The sequence below is a fragment of the Chiloscyllium plagiosum genome, unplaced genomic scaffold (assembly GCF_037043375.1).
Source record: "Chiloscyllium plagiosum isolate Xiang-an unplaced genomic scaffold, Cpla_swu_hap1 HiC_scaffold_10, whole genome shotgun sequence".
NCBI classification, from domain to species: Eukaryota; Metazoa; Chordata; class Chondrichthyes; order Orectolobiformes; family Hemiscylliidae; genus Chiloscyllium; species Chiloscyllium plagiosum.
In genome coordinates this window covers 90,188,028-90,204,974 of record NW_028270148.1, presented here as the reverse complement: position 1 = coordinate 90,204,974, position 16,947 = coordinate 90,188,028, and the positions used below count along the sequence as shown (strand labels likewise).

Below are 16,947 nucleotides of genomic sequence, written 5' to 3'. Positions count from 1 at the left end.
TATTATATCAGATCACTGCAATATGTGGCTCTGGATAGCTTAGACTTTTATTGAGTCAACTGGATTTGGTAGCAAACTTGCCAACACCAATTTAGATATGCTGCTCCTTTAGTTGGGTTATTGATGAAACAGGTTTGACTTCATTGAGAGTCCATTTTTTTCAAAAAGCTTCCCCAACTACTCTCTCTGATGGATGCAGGAGAGCGCAATGAATTTCCAGCTTCTTCAGGCAAGCCCAAAGACGGATCTCCATTGTCCGCTGAAGAGATCGGGGCTGTACATAGTATAAGAAAAACAATGTGTCGCCGTGGAAACCAGGTCAGCAGAGCAGGACATTCTCTGAGCCAGTTTCTGACCGGAGATCATGGATGATCTTGTGTTGCCCCAACACTTTCTGTTTGTTTGTTACTTTAGAAAGGCCAGGCTCACCTGACCAAGGAATAGGTGTGTTCTCACTGTTTCTTTAAATATTTATGAAATTTTCTTTTGCCCATTAGGAATGTAAGATTCCTGGCAAAGCATGCCCTAGACGTACTACGAAATCTATCACTAATGACTCACCAGGCACAGGCCAGACAGCTCCATTAATCTGATTAAATCACTAATTATATCTTCCAATCAGTCCCCCTTGCACACATACACATATTCCCCTCAGAACAGCACCTCATGCCAAGTCAGTGAGGCACTTCTGACTAACAATTCCATCCCTTCACTTTCTACGAGTGATTGACAGTGCCACATTTTGACATGGTTAATGCTGACTCCTACTTCAATAAACACATCCTGCATTTATCCAGTGCCTTAAAGTACTACAAAGTCCCAACTCACATCATTAAAGTGTTCTCAGACAAAACTAACACAGAGTCAATAGAAATGGTATTAGCATAAGGGACCTGATGCTTAGTCAATAGGGTAGGTTTTATACTGCCTTAAAAGGAAGAGAGAGTGAGTGGCAAGGTGAACAGGTCTGGGAGAGAATTACAGGATGTACCATCTCAGCAGCTGAAAGCATGGCCAGCAATAATAGGGAAAAGGAATTTTGGTTGGGATGGGATGCATAGAGTATTGAAGTATTTATCTAATTCCCATTACAAAGTTACTATTGATTCTGCTTCCACCTTCCATTTAGGCAGTACACTCCAGACCAGAACAACTCACTGTGTAAAGAAATTCTCTTCACCTCTGCTCTGGTTATTTTACTAATTAACTTAAATCTGTTCCCTCCTATGGCCAATTCTCCTGCCAGTGAGAACAGTTCTGCCTTTATTTTCCCTATCAAAATCCTTCATCTTTTTAAACACACTACTAGATTGCCCTTGACATTCTTTGCTCTAAGATCCCCAAGTGTTGCACCCTTCACTAACCTGACTGCGCCTCCCCTCTACAAAAAAAAAAGGACAGAAATTCCGGCCTTGGCCTCAATATGAGCTTGCCTCTCCCAGTTGGTCACACGACATTGTAAGGACAGCTCCTTGCTGGCTTAGTGTCTGTAAAGCCAAAGGTAATTTAATGTCATTCTTACATTGCCAATTATGCAAGAAATGTATTTATTACAATTAGATTCTGATGAGAAGTTACATTTTTACATTCTATACAAACAATTCCATTCAGCTACAGTTGGCTAACTGGGATCACTCCCTGTCTCAAATCTAACACCCTATCAGTCTGCACTCTTCCCCACATCACTGTCACGAACTAACTCACCAGGAAAACCCTGAGATGTATAGAATCACTTTTTCTTCTTCATGGCACATGGGTACTGCTGACAAGGCCTTCAATGCCCTTCAACTGAGTGGTTTGCTAGACTATTTTGTGGGCGGCACGGTGGCACAGTGGTTAGCACTGCTGCCTCACAGCGCCTGAGACCCGGGTTCATTTCCCGCCTCAGGCGACTGACTGTGTGGAGTTTGCACGTTCTCCCCGTGTCTGCGTGGGTTTCCTCCGGGTGCTCCGGTTTCCTCCCACAGTCCAAAGATGTGCAGGGTCAGGTGAATTGGCCATGCTAAATTGCCCGTAGTGTTAGGTAAGGGGTAAATGTAGGGGTATGGGTGGGTTTCGCTTCGGCGGGTCGGTGTGGACTTGTTGGGTCGAAGGGCCTGTTTCCACACTGTAATGTAATCTAATCTAATCTATTGTAGAGGCCATTTAAGAGTTAACTTGTTTTTTTTTGGAGTCACATCTCGGGAACAGAGGTTAAAGTGGCAAATTTCCATCCTGAAAATATCATAGTGAGCCAAATGGTTTTTACAATAATCATCATGATTAAGACTAGCTTTATATTTTTCTTATTCTTTTGTGGGACTTGGCTGTCGCTGGCTGGCCAGCTTTGATAGCCCATTCGTATTTGCCCTTGGGAAGGTGGTGGTGAGCTGCCTTCATGAATCGCTGCAGTCCACTTGCTGTGGGTTAACCCATAACGCCATTAGGGAGAGAATTCCAGGATTATGACCCAACGCCTCTGAATCATCAATGGTACATTTCCAAGTCAGGGTAGTGAGCGGCCTGGAGGGGAACTTGCAGGTGGTAGTGTTCCCAAGTACCTGCTGCCATTGTCCTTCTAGGTGGAAGTGGTTGTGAGTTTGTAAGGTGCTGTCTAAGGATCGTTAGTGAATTCTGCACTGCATCAGTGCATCTTGTAGATAGTACACACTGCTGCTAATAAGCACTGGTGATGGAGGGTTTGAATGTTTGTAGATGTGGTGCCAATCAAGCGGGTTGCTTTGTCCTGGATGGTGTTAAGCTTCTTGAGTGTTGTTGGAGCTGCCCCCATACAGGCAAGTGGAGAGTATTCCATCACACTCCTGACTTGTGCCTTGTAGATGGTGGATAGACGTTGGGGTGTCAGGAGGTGAGTTACTCGCTGCAATATCCCTAGTCTCTGACCTGCTCTTGTAGCCACTGTGTTTATGTAGTGAGTCCAGTCGAGTTTCTGGTCAATGGCAATCTCAAGGATGTTGAGGGATTCAGTGATGGTAATACTGTTGAATGTCAAGAGGCAGTGGTTAGAGTGTCTCTTATTGGTGATGATCATTGTCTGGCATTTGTGTGGTGAGAATGTTACTTGCCATTTGTTGGCCCAAGCCTGGATATTGTCCAGATCTTGTTGCATTTGAGCACGAACAGCACTGAACACTGTGCAATCATCAGCGAACATCTGCACTTCTGACGTTATGACAGAAGGAAGGTCATTGATGAAGCAGCTGAATATTGTTGGGCCTAGGACACGCCCCTGAGGGACTCCTGCAGAGATGTGATGACTGTCCCTCCACAACCACAACTATCTTCCTTTGTGCCAGGTATGACTCTCACCAGCTAAGTATTTGCCCCCTGATACTCATTGATTCCAGTTTTGCCAGGGATCCTTGATGTCACACTCAGTCAAATACAGCCTTGATGTCAAGGGCTGTCACTCTCACCTCACCTCAGGAATTCAGCTATTTTGTCCATGTTTGAACCAAACCTGTAATGCGATCAGAAGCTGAGTGACCCTGGCGAAACTCAAACTGGGCCTCACTGAGCAGGTTGTCGCTGAGTAGGTGCTGCTTGATAGCACTGTTGATGCCCCGTTCCATCACTTTACTGATGGAGAGTAGACTGATTGGGTGGTACTTGGCTGGGTTGGACTTGTCCTGCTTTTTGTGTACAAAAGATTTATTCACTGAAATCAAAATTTACCAGCTGCCACTGTGCGATTCAATTCTTTGTGAAAGGAACATCAGCCTGAGGGCCTCTGGAATCAAAATCCAGTGACATTACCAGTACGCCATCATCTCCTCCAAAAGATTGAACCAAAAGAGGTCCTTCTCACAGAGTTGTTGGAAAGAGAAAACTATCCTTTGAAGCAGTAGAATCAGTACATTCCCAAATTATTAAGCAATCAATATTAGCAGGCCAGATCATTTAACCACGGGTCAATTCACATACTTTACCCATTCACTGGCTATCATGTTAATATTAGTACTGGAAAAGTAGCATGGCGTTGACTAGTAATAGCAATGTTAAGTAAGAGTATTCTGTCATGAAGACTTACTTTACAGAACACCTTTCATGACCACAGGACAATCCAAAGTGCTTCACAAGGAATAAAGCAAATTGTCTTTAGAAGTGATGGTCACTTTTACAATGTAGGAAATGCAGCAGCCAATTTGCACGCACCAAGCTCTCACAGCATCAGTGTGATAAACAATTTATCAGTGTTGTTCAAGAGAAATAGAGTGGCCATAACACTGGATAGAACCTGGCTCTTCTTCTCCAAACATTACCACAAATAATCTTTATCGTCCACTTGAGGGGGCACAGCCTCGGTTTAACGCAATATTCAAAAGATACGAACAAGAACGAAAAGCAAGAGTAGGCCACTCAGTCTGTCAAGTCAGCTCAGCCGTTTGTCAGGATAATCATCAATCCAATTATGGCCTGAACCTCACTTGTCCATCTGCCCCACATAACTCATGATTCCCTTATCAGTCAAAATTCTGTCTAACTCAGCACTGGATAAACGCAATGACCCAGCCTCCATTGCTCTCTAAAGGAAGAGAATCCCATAGAATATACTCAGGGGACAAAAAAAAAAAAATCCCTTCATTTCGGTCTTAAAACTAAGGATTCCAAAGTGCAGCGCTCTCTCAGTACAACACTGGGGTGTCAGTCCAGATTTTGTACTAAAATCTCTCAATTGGGTCGTGAACACATGACAACTTGGTTCAGGTATGAAAATGCAAACATGGAGCTATGGTTAACATTTACTATTCTTCTCTTAATGACTGCTATACTTCCCAGTCTACATTGTATTCCCTTCCTGGTAAATGTTAATCTGGAGACTTCAGTTTCAGGGAGGAACTGGTACAGCAGAATCGCAGCTTGCCCACGCAAATAGTCAAATATCTGTGTCAAAACGTGTAGTGCTGGAAAAACACAGCCAGTCAGACAGCATCCAAGCAGCAAGCGAGTCAATGTTTTGAGCATAAACTTATGCTTGAAATGTCGACTCTCCCACTCCTCGAATGCTGCCTGACCTGCTGTGCTTTTCCAGCACCACATTTTTTGACTCTGATCTCCAGCATCTGCAGTCCTCACTTTCTCCTAATCAAATTGCTGGGTCTTGTTTCTTAAACTCATACATGAAGAACAGTCACTTTGATGAGGGTGACTCGTACCCAAACAAGTATGCCCACTCAAACATAGATCGGTGCCTTCAGTAGAGGAGAGGGGACACAACTCAGTTACTCAGTAGCCACGATGTTAACAAACATGCACAATGGAAATGCACTAGGGTTTCCTTGCACTAAAGTTATTCTTGTAACCTGCTTAACTTGGATGTTAAATTCGCAAGTCTTGATCACATGAGGGAGCAGAAAAATCAATAGCACCTGTGAAGGAGACTCATCACATGATAGTCATATCCAAGAAAACTGACTAGAAGTCAACATAGCCAATTCCAGGAAAGTTGTCAATGATCTGGACTATCCCACAAAGACGACAGGAAAGCAGAACCTGACAAAAATGGGAAGAAATCCCAGGTCAACAATATTTTATCAAGTCATGGAAATTTTCATGACCAATTAACTTATTCTGTTAACTTCAGTTGCACGGAGCTTTCCTTAGTTTTCCATAATAAAACAATCAATAAAAAAAGTTGCATGCACAGCTCATTGATTATGCATAACAAACTTATTAAAACAGTAGTGTTGGAAAAACTCTGCAGGTTGGCCAGCATCAGCAGTGAGAGAAACAGTTAACGTTTCTAGCCCAATAGTACTCTTCTTTGAAATGGAAAGAAGGTACAAGTGTGATGAGATTTATGCTGTTAAAAGTGGGTGGGACAGTTGAGAGGAATGTGATTGCTCTTCTGTCAAACAGGTTTTTCTACATTTACCATGTTAAAGATGCTATATAAATAAATTTTGCTATAAATTCTGTGTCCTACGATCTTATATACCACAACCAGCCCTCCGAAAGCTAATGCTTCCAAATAAACCTGTTGGACTATAACCTGGTGTTGTGTGATTTTTAACTTTATATAAATAAAAATTGTTATATTGCATCTATAATAATATGAAATGCTGAAATATGCTTGCTACATCTGTCCAAAGCTAAAAGAAACAGAATAAAACAATCAAAACCTATTCTGCCAAACAGTCTTGAATAAAGTGCAGCATGGGTTGAAATCTCTTCAATGCCTTGGTTAATAAGAATGCTGAAACCAACTCTTATCATAAACACAGATAATCTGATTATAATCACAACAATTATAAAAGAGTTTTTTACAACACAACAATAAAAAAAAGGCCAAAGCTCAAGTCAATGTTACAACCTTACAATCTTAACTGGGTTTACTTAAAGACAGGCAAGAAATCGTAAAACTTCCAGAAGTAATGATTTTAGCAAAGCACAGCCTTTGTCTAATCTATGCACATTCCAGGCCACTGCTAAATTTGATGGGACTCTTTTTTTATTGAAGGGCCTGCTTCCAGACCTGTTTTCTAAATTGGATACAGCTATTAGGAGAAAGTGAGGACTGCACATGCTGGAGATCAGAGTCAAAAAGTGTGGCACTGGACGAGCACAGCTAGTCAGGCAACATTCGAACAGCAGGAGAGTCGAATGTGGTGGAGCTCCAAGGAGGACTGAAAGATACATAGGAGGGAGGTAGGACTGGGGAGGGAAGGTAGCTGGGAATGCAATAGGTAGATGAAGATGAGGGGTGATGGTGGAGCGGATAGGTGAGAAAGAGGATGGACTGGTAGTGCGGTTCAAGAGAGCAGTACCAAGTTGGAGGATTGGGTCATGGGCAGCACGGTGGCTCAGTGGTTAGCACTGCTGCCTCACAGCGCCAGGGACCTCGGTTTGATTCCAGCCTCGGGCGACTGTCTGCGTGGAGTTTGCACATTCTCCCCGTGCCTGCATGGGTTTCCTATGGGTGCTCCAGATTCCTTCCACAGTCCAAAGATGTGCAGGTCAGGTGAATTGGCCATGCTAAATTGCCCATGGTGTTAGGTACATCAGTCAGAGGAAAATTGGTGGGTTACTCTTCGGAGGGTCGGTGTGGACTTGTTGCGCCGAAGGTCCTGCTTTCACACTGTAGCGAATCTAATCTAATCTGGGATAAGGTGGGGGAGGGGAGATATGGAAACTGGTGAAATCAACATTGATCCTGTGTGGTTGGAGGGTCCCAAGGCAGATAATGAGACGTTCTTCCTCCAGGCATTGGGTGGCTAGAATCTGGCACGTCCTTGGTAGAGTGGAAGGGGGAGTTGAAGTGTTCAGCCACAGGGCGGTGAGGTTGTTTAGTGCATTTATCATAGAGGTGTTCTCTGAAACATTCTACAAGTTAGCGTCCTGTCTCCCAGTGTAGAGGAGACCAGATCGAGAGCAACGGTCACAGTAGATGACATGTGTTACCATCAAGCTGGTTGACCAACCTGGTTCATTAAAGACTGTAGGAGGGCATGCCATGTGCAGCACCTTAGAATGACGTGTCAACTAGTAAGCGTAGAAAGGTTTGTTTGCATGCCAAACAGCGTAAACAGCATGCAACAGATAGGGCTAAGCAATCACACAGATCCATTTCAGACATCTCTTGAGGTGCCCAAAATCACAGTTTCCGTCTTCATTTCGCTTGACATCGAAAAATGGCTCAAGGCACTGAATACTGCAAAGGCTATGGCCTCTGACAACATTCTGGCTATAATATGAAAACTTGAGCTCCAGAGCTTGCCAGGCCCTTCGCTAGCCTCTCATTTATCGTTACATAAACATTTAAACAGCAAAATGATAAATTGCACTGTCCACAAAAAACAGGAAAAATCTAACCCAGCTAACAACCATCCTATCAGTCTACTCTCAACAATCAGCAAAGTGACAAAAGAGGTCGTCGACAGTACTATCAGGTGACGCTTGCTAACAAATAACCAGATCACTGACGTTCAGTTGGGCTCTGCAAGGGCCACACAGCTCCTGGCCTCAATTTAGTCTTGATCCTAACTTAGACACAAGACACAAGGTGAGAGGAACTGTACTCGACATCCAGGCAGAAATTAATCAATAATGACGTCAAATAGACCTGGCAAAATTGGAGTGATTGTAAATCAAGGGAAACTCTCCATTAGCTACAGTTATTCGTAGCATAGAGGGAGATGGTTGTGAGAGTTAATAGTCAATTATCTCAGTCCCAGGACACCTCATCTTCAGTTGCTTCATCAATGATCCTCTCTCCACCATAAGATCAGAGTAGGGATGTCTGCTGATGATTACACAACATTCAGCACCATTTCCAACTTCTCATATACTGAATCAGCGTCTGTCCATGTGCAGCAAAACTTGGAAGACTTCTAGGTTTCAGCTGATAAGTGGCAAATAACATTTGCACCATGCAAATGTCAAGTAAAGACCATCACAAAAAAAAAAGTGAGAATCCAAAGCATCACCTCTTAATGTTCAGTGTCACTGCCATTGGTGAATCCTCCACCAACATATGGAGGCTTATTACTCATCAGAAACTGAACTGAACTAGCAATATAAATGCAGGGGCTACAGGAGCAAGTAAGAGGCTGAGAGTTCTGCAATCAACTCACCTTTGAGTCCCCAACACATATCCATTAACCAAAAGGCACAAGTTAGGAGTGTGATGGAATATTTATGGGTGGCACAGTAGTTAGCACTGCTGCCTCACAGCGCCAAGGACCCAGGTTCGATTCCAGCCTCGGGTAACTGCCTTTGTGAAGTTTGCACATTCTCCCTGTATTTCCTCTGGGTGCTCCGGTTTCCTCCCACAATCCAAAGATGTGCAGTTCAGGTGAATTGGCCCTGCTAAATTGCCCACGATGTTAGGTGTATTAGCCAGTGGGAAATTGGTCTGGGTGGATTACTCTTCGGTGGGTCAATGTGGACTTGTTGGGCCAAATGACCCGTTTCCACACTGTAGGGAACCTAATCTAATCTATTCTCCACTTGCCTGGGTGATTGCAGCTCCAATAATAGAAGTTTGACAACCACAAAGACAAAGCAGTCCAATTCACTGCTCATCACCTTCAACATTCACTCCCTTCACAACTGATGCATATTGGCAGCAGCATGTACAATTTATAAGCAGCAACTCAACCAGACTCTATCAACAGCACTTTCCTATATCTCTACTTCCACTGCCTATGATGACAAAGGCAGCAAAAACATGAAATCACTGCCAGTTGCAAGTTTCCCCCAAGCCAGACACCATCCTGACTCAGAAGTACTTCACCGCTCATTCACTGTTACTGGGTCAAAGTCCTGAAGCTCCTGTCTAAATAGCATTGAGCCTAGCTTCACACCAAAGACTGTAACAGCTCAAGGAGGCAGCTCACCATGACTTTCCCTGCTGGCATAGCTAGTGAAGCCCTCAATCCATTACGACATTAAGGAAATATCTGTGCTGGCCTTCTGAAAGAACAATTCACCTCGTGGCACTCCCCTGCCTGTTTCTCATAGCGATGAAAATACCTTTCCTTTTCAGATAATAATCCAATTACCTTCTGAAAGTCTCACTTGATCATGCCTCCTCCACATTCGCAGGCAGTGCATCACAGATCCTGAATGCTTGCAAAGTGCCAGTTTTCCCTGACGTCACATTTGGCCTTTTGCTACTTACCTTAGATCCGTGCCTTCTGCTTCTTGATCCTTGTAGCAATGGGAACAGTTTCTCCCCCATCTAATTTGTAATGGTGCCCATAAATTTTGAATACTTCTAACAAATTTCTTCTCATCCTTCTCTTCTCCAAAGGAGAACAATCGCAACTTTTGCAGTCTCTCTATGAAAATGATGCTTTCTGGAACACAATTTAGTCCAGCAGTTTACTCTGGGTATGGTTCAAATAGGATTTGAGGATCTACAATAGCCCTGAAAACAGCTTTATTTTAAAAGTTATTCACGGGATGTGGGCATCGCTGGTTGGGCCAGCACTTATTAGCCATCCATAGATTCCCTTCCAGTAACTTGACATGGTAATCATCAGGTGTGTTTGCTTTACACACTCACTTAATTGTGGAACCAGAATTTGCAAGTCTTAACCCAGTCTGAAATTAGGCTTGATTTGGAGATGCCGGTGTTGGGCTGGGGTGTACAAAGTTAAAAATCACACAACACCAGGTTATAGTCCAACAGGTTTAATTGGAAGCTAGTGTGCTTCCAATTAAACCTGTTGGACTATAACCTGGTGTTGTGTGATTTTTAACTTTGAAATTAGGCTGGTCTTGATTAATGAGTTGCACTGGGGAAACCCAAGTTCTGAAGACCAATTTGGGATGGATCACAGGCCTATCTTTCTTAACTCAGGATTCCAGTTTGCTACCCAGAAATGGTTGCTGGTAAATTTTGCCTTCATGTCTTAACATGCAGTGGAAATCTGGAATTGCCTTCTCCAGATCCCCTCACTCCACCTCCCCGCCTCTTCTTAAATCACTGTCGATGCTGGGTGTTAATTGAAAATTTAAAGACTGAGATCAGAAGTTTTTTTTTTGGTAAAACTATCAAGTGATATAGGGTAAAGGCTAGTTAGTAAATGGGGCTTGAGCCACCCATTACACATATAATAGTCAGAGAATATAAAACAAACTCAATGACTGACAGATCTCCTGCTGTTCATATTTTTGTAGAATCGCCAAACATATAAAAAATCATTTTTAAAGATCTGCGGGTAGGTGGTATTTGGCTCAGGAAGTGGAAAAGTTGAGCTGGAATGGTTCTAACAGTGAGTGAAGAAGTGAGGGGTGGGAAGAGAGAGACCTTTTTATGTCGGAAGATTACTTTCTTCAGATTAGAACATGTATAAATTCTCATATTTTACTCATTTGATAAAAGAAGTTGGGGTTTCTCCATTTTAAGTACAAAAACCATTTTGGATGAAGTACTAAGTATGCAGTTTTTTTGCAGATGGCTTCTACGAGAGGCATCTGTTAGTTAAGTAATCGTAATACTTAGGGGCCAAATGTACTTACAATGAATTAATCTGTCACAAGCAGCAATTAATGCAAGCATGTGGGGGAGATGATGATGCTGTGGCAACCTGATTTGACCAGTCATCCAATTCAAATCAAAGTATGGTAGCTGTTGGAATTTAAATTCAATTATTAATTCAGGAATTGAAAATTAGCCCCAGTGACGATGGCCATGATGACTATCACTGATTGTCATTATTATTAAAGCAAACATCCATACATCGCCAGCTAGAAATTTCCAGCTCGAGTTAGAAATTTAAAAAAAAACCAAATGTGTTGCTGTCAAATTGCCATAAAAACCCCAATTGGTTCACTAATGCCTTTTATGACAGGAAACCTTCCATCATTACTCCAGTTTCATATCAAGTCATGATGGAAGGTTTCCTGGGGATTTCATGGGGACAGTAGAGATTGCCTTGATATGAAACTCCTGTCCCCGTGAAGTTTTTCAGTTATATCAATGCAGATGAAGGTGGGCTATCACAAACAACTTTACAGCAACAGTAAACGCACCGCATCCACATTTAAAAAGTATTCAAAGAATGTGAACTATTCAATTTTTCAAGACTTACTTCTAGGCAGTTTTGTACCCAGAGCAGGAATTCATGAAAACTCCATGGAAACTGCACAATTATCACCGAGGAATTTTGACATTCTAGAAAAATGCCAGCAAGTTACCTGCAATGTCTGATGTCTTTAGTTTGAGTTCTTAATGGAGTCTTTGTAAAACAGCGACCTTTCTAAAGTTACTCACGAAAGCTTCTGTACAATAACCAGTTACCTCATTGTACCTCATCAATGGAAAACAGCTGGTTCCTTGCCTGAAGGTTCACAAATTAGGTGGAGTTGTCCTTATAACCAGTAAAGCTACCTTTCAACAGGACAGATAAGGTCTCAGATTCCTGTGACGCTGCCAGCCAGGTGTTCTTCCATAAACAGGGAGAGAGAAAGAGAGAGAGAGAGAGAGAGAGAGAGACAGAGAAAAAGAGGGGAGAGGACAAAGTGCAGACAGTCGCAGATTAATTTTAGTAAAGGTTGAGAAGGTATTTACATAAATACCTTTGTGAGCTGTTGAAAATGAGAGGACAGCAAAAGGTTTCTCATGGTACACTCCATTATTTATATTCTTAATTATTTTCTTTTCCAGCTTGACAATTATTCTAAATTTCTGCCTCCCCCTTTCTGTATCCTACCACTGGGAATTGACCTATAAGACTTTGTGTCAACTTCCCACCAACAGCTCTAAATGGGAGGTGTTCTATTTAGATAGGGCAAATCAGGGCAGGACTTATACACTTAATGGTAAAGTCCTGGGGTGTGTTGCCAAGCAAACAGACCTTGGGGTGCAGGTTCCTAGTTCCTTGAAGTTGGAGTCGCAGGCAGATAGGATAGTGAAGAATGCATGAGGTATGTTTTCCTTTATTGGTCAGCGCATTGAGTATCGGAGTTGGGATGTCATGTTGCGGCTGTACAGGACATTGGTTAGGCCACTTTTTGAATACTGCGTACAATTCTGTTCTCCCCGCTATAGGAAGGATGTTGTTAAACTTGAAAAGATTCAGAAAAAAATTACAAGATTGGAGGGTTTGAGGTATAGGGAAAGGCTGAATTGGCTGGGGCTATTTTCCCGAAGAACATCCATAATACGGCGGCACGGTTTCACAGTGGTTAGCACTGCTGCCTCACAGCACCAGAGACCCAGGTTCAATTCCCGCCTCAGGTGACTGACTGTGTGGAGTTTGCACGTTCTCCCAGTGTCTGCGTGGGTTTCCTCCGGGTCCTCCGGTTTCCTCCCATAGTCCAAAGATGTGCAGGTTAGGTGAATTGGCCATGCTAAATTGCCCGTAGTGTGAAGTAAGGGGTAAATGTATGGGTATGGGTGGGTTGCGCTTCGGCGGGTCGGTGTGGACTTGTTGGGCCGAAGGGCCTGTTTCCACACTGTAATGTAATCTAATCTAATCTAATGTAATCTAATCTAAAACTAAATAATCACATTGCTAAACTCCTAATTTTAGAAGATAACAAGATGAGAGAAGGGGAGAGAAATGGGTTGGAGGAAGAAATGGGGTGAGGTGAGGGAGCACAAATGGGATAGGAGAGGAGAGGAACAGGAAGGGTTCAAGCAACAGGATGAGGAGGGAGTAAGTTACAGGATGGAGGAGTAACAAAATGAAGAGGGAGTAATGAGATGTTGGGGGTGAGTAATTATTCTTTGGGACAGAGAGCGCGATAATATGGGAAGCAGATCAAGATTGTGGTGGCAGAGAAACAGTTCAAGGTGGGACGGGGAAATGACAAGTGGGCAGAGCAACAGAGAAAAATCAGGATGAATCAAGGGAGAAGCAGGGGCAGAAACAAATCAAGGTGGGATGGGCTGCAAGATAAGCTGAAACAGTTGAAAAATGGGAAGGGGAACAAGGCAACAGGGCAGAAACAGGACAATGGGGGCATAATCGGGACAATGAGGAGAAAGAGGAAAGAGAACGGGAGAGGAACAAGCTTGTTGGGACAAAGAAATGGGATGGGGAAGAAGCAGGTTCGGGAGAGCGGGATGAGGGGAGAGTGACGGGGTGAGGTGGAAGAGAGATGGAGAAGACGTGGAAGGAGGAACAAGATGACAGGGGCAGAAACATGACAAGGTAAGGCCAGCTGAGTTGGGGTCTTAAAGCAATGTGAGGGAAAAAAATGGGATGTCGTATGGAACTGAGGAGAGGATGGGAATGTGAACAATATGGCAGGATGGGAACCTGAGTGGAGAGGGCAATGGGCATGGGTTGGATGTTGCAGGAAGTTGAAACAGGACTTCGCTCCCAACTAAGATGAAAATGGGGGGCGGGTTATTTGAGAAGAAACTCAGTACTGCAAATAGAAGGAATACACTGGATCCTAATGCTTTACACAGTTAAATCCAATTATAATTAATTGGAGATTCAGCCGTTTCATAACAAATATCAATCCCGCAATTAATTCTTTTCACAAACAGCAAAGAACATCTAATTAATTCTAAAAAGGATAACACCCCTTGGTCTGCATTTGTGTTGAAGGAACTGCGGGAATAAAAAATCGTGCAAGGACCATAAGAACTACTGTACAGATATGATGAACTATAAGTCTGCTTCTCCTCCTCAAATCATATTAGTTACTGGACCAGTTAATGCATCCGGCTTTAGGGCCGCGCGGATCTCCCTGTGTGTGTGTGCGTGTGTGTGTGCCGGATCCCAGTGACACCGTATTAAGATGAGGCAGTTTCTGACTGGTCAGATTTCATTGCCGGATCTTCAGCATTTCAGAGAGCCAACGTGTACACACATTCCTCAGTCTGCCCACTCAAAAAAAACCGTTAGCTGCTGAAAATAAGCTCGACCGTTTCTTTGCACACAGTCTGTCTCACTGCAGGGAGATTATCTCTCAAAATCTAGACCGGGGAGGGGATCCCTGAGATTACAATCAATCTTCCAGACTAAACGGAGGGGAACAAAAAAAAGGAACGATTTCAGTTCTGTACGTGGTTAATTTGTGGAATGTCTGACAGATTCTCTGTGTCTGACTCAAACTTCAGCCCCAGTTCCAAATCCCCTTAATATCTCCTGAATTTAAACTTTCCTAGACACAGAACCATTTTTCACGACGTTAAATAGCACTGCAATCTTTCCCATTGGCAGCTATTTTTTTTGTGGAACACTTAGAAAAAAATCGCTTTTCTTTCAGGAAGTTGCCTCGATTCTCTTTTAGATTTACTGCCTTAAATTCTAACTCGAAAGCAAAGTCAAATTCAAACCATCTCAAGATAAATTTCAACAGTGTAGCTCACAAACCAAAATAAAAATCCAACAAAATCACATTTGACACATGACTGTTTGCACAGCTGTTGGATCAAGGTACAAAAATGTCCTCTGCTTAAAAGTATTTCATCAAGCAAGCAAACTTTTTTAAATCAAAGTATATCGTTGTTAATGCAGAAAATCTGAACTAAAAACAGAAAATGTATTTTTTTCGGAAGACCTGGTCAGCGTCTGTGAAGAATGTTTCAGGTCTACGACCTTATTTCACCTCATCTGATATCTTTTTGATATTTCGTCCAGTTTTAAATTCTTAACCTTTGTAACACTGCGTGTACTTCAAACTCAGTAGAACTGTTTCGTGACTTTAAAAACGATACTAATACTAAGTTGTGCATCCCAAAATGAAACTTGACTTTTAAATAATCAAACGTTCAATAGAAGTTGCTTTATAAAAATGTGGATCCAGACATTTGACAGGACGTGTGCTGAAACGAGCCAGTGCAGTGCACCATTGTATTTACTCCAAGTAAAACAAAAACACATTTTTCACATACCCCCACCTTCTTTCCCATTCTGTTCCCACCTTCCCCAGTTGAACACGTATGCAATGTGTCCATACAGGATCAAAACGCAAGCTCGTTATCAGAGAGACAGTCAGTAAGAGGGCAATGTGTTTGCGGGGTGGGGAACAGGAGGAGGTGGAGATAGAGAAGGGGGTAACAGTGCCGGAAGGTACCCAATGCCCCCATCAGCCAGTGCCAGAGGGTTTATTATAATCAATGGAGTGTCCTTACCTCAACCGTGAGACAAGCCTGTGGAGGGGTGGGTGGTGGGGTCTCTGTCTCCCGGGCTGTTGAATCTAACTGTGGTGCGGTGCAGATCGTGTGAGAGATGCCTCCCTACCCTTGTCCTTCAGCCCCCTCCCCTTTTTTTTTCCCTGCCCGCCGATCCACACACAACACGGACTGAGCCCGACCGCCTTGGAGTCGTGGCACTTCTCTCCCCAGCGCTGGCAGCCGGCCGATGCTCACCCCGCCCCCTCCCCCCTCCACCCCCGGCTGCCATTGGCCGCTCCAATCCAACCCCGACCAATAGCTGGACGGGACAGGACAAGGTGTTCGCTGAGCATGCCGGGAGGTGTAGTTCCTTCTCCCCCAGCTCCGGGAATGGAACGTGGCCCAGATCCCGTCTCGCGCCGCTCTGCAGTTTCCCAGGCTCGTCACCTCGAGCTTCCGTCAGAGAAGGGAAAGCAATAGAGGAATAGCAGTCGCTGAATTGCACTCTTTCATTGTGGTATGTGCAGGTGCATTGTCCCGGTGTTGGTACATTTCGCCTGGAACGTACAGGCACAAACCTGGCAAATGTCACTCTGAAGGAGTGACAGGAGCTCACACTGGTTTAAAAATATTAAACTGTGTTTGAGTGCATTTCTGGCCCTGCGCAGCTTCAGGTTTTTAAATGGACGTGCAGTCAACGCCAGTCCTGCCTGCTGACTGTAAACGCTGCGTTTTCTCAACGTTGACAGCTCTGTGGATCCCTGTACACCGTGCATATTTCCGCTGTACAATAGCAAGCTTCTTTCACAACCCTGGGAGTTCCTGTTCCACATGATTACACCAGTTTGTAGCAAAATGCAAACATTCCAAAAGCAAAACACAAATCTATCTCATTGACAATCTTTCACTGGTGAAAACTGACGATGATTTGATGAGATGGGGAGATGACCCTATTTCACATTCACCAAAATTGGCGGCAGCAATCTTTTGAAGACAGTTCGGTTATACAGAATGTTAGATAGAATGAGTGAATTTACACATTTATAAGCACTGTATTAACAATAAGCACACATATCTTCAGTATATTTGAAACCCATTGTGTGCTGTTGGGCACATTTAATGCTGCTTTAGGTAGTCCTAGGTTTCAAAGGTTAAGAAACATAAACTAGATGTTCAGTCACAGAGTCATACGGCACAGAAACAGACCCTTTGGTCCACCTTGTTCTTGCCAATCAGGTTTCCCAATCTAAACTAGTCCCATTTGCCTGTGGCCCATATCCCAATAAACAATTCCGATTCATGTACTTGTCCAAATGTCTTAAAGATGTAACTGTACCCTGCATGTATCACTTCCTCTGGCAGTTCATTTCAAATGCAAAGCACACTCTGTATAAGAAAGTTGCCCCTCAGGTCCTTTTAAA

General features: G+C 43.4%; 1 protein-coding gene across 2 annotated transcripts in view; it reads right to left on the bottom strand.

The window, feature by feature from the left end:
• Positions 1 to 15,702, bottom strand: part of LOC122552990 (ribosome-binding protein 1-like) — a 147,517-nt gene extending 131,815 nt beyond the window's left edge. Inside the window, exon 1 of one of the 2 annotated variants that reach the window (XM_043696342.2) lies at positions 15,545 to 15,702. The gene's annotated coding sequence lies outside the window, so the exon portion shown is untranslated. The remainder of the gene's footprint in view (positions 1 to 15,544) is intronic. The other variant, XM_043696344.2, reaches the window with a different exon arrangement.
• Positions 15,703 to 16,947: the final 1,245 nt, after the last annotated feature.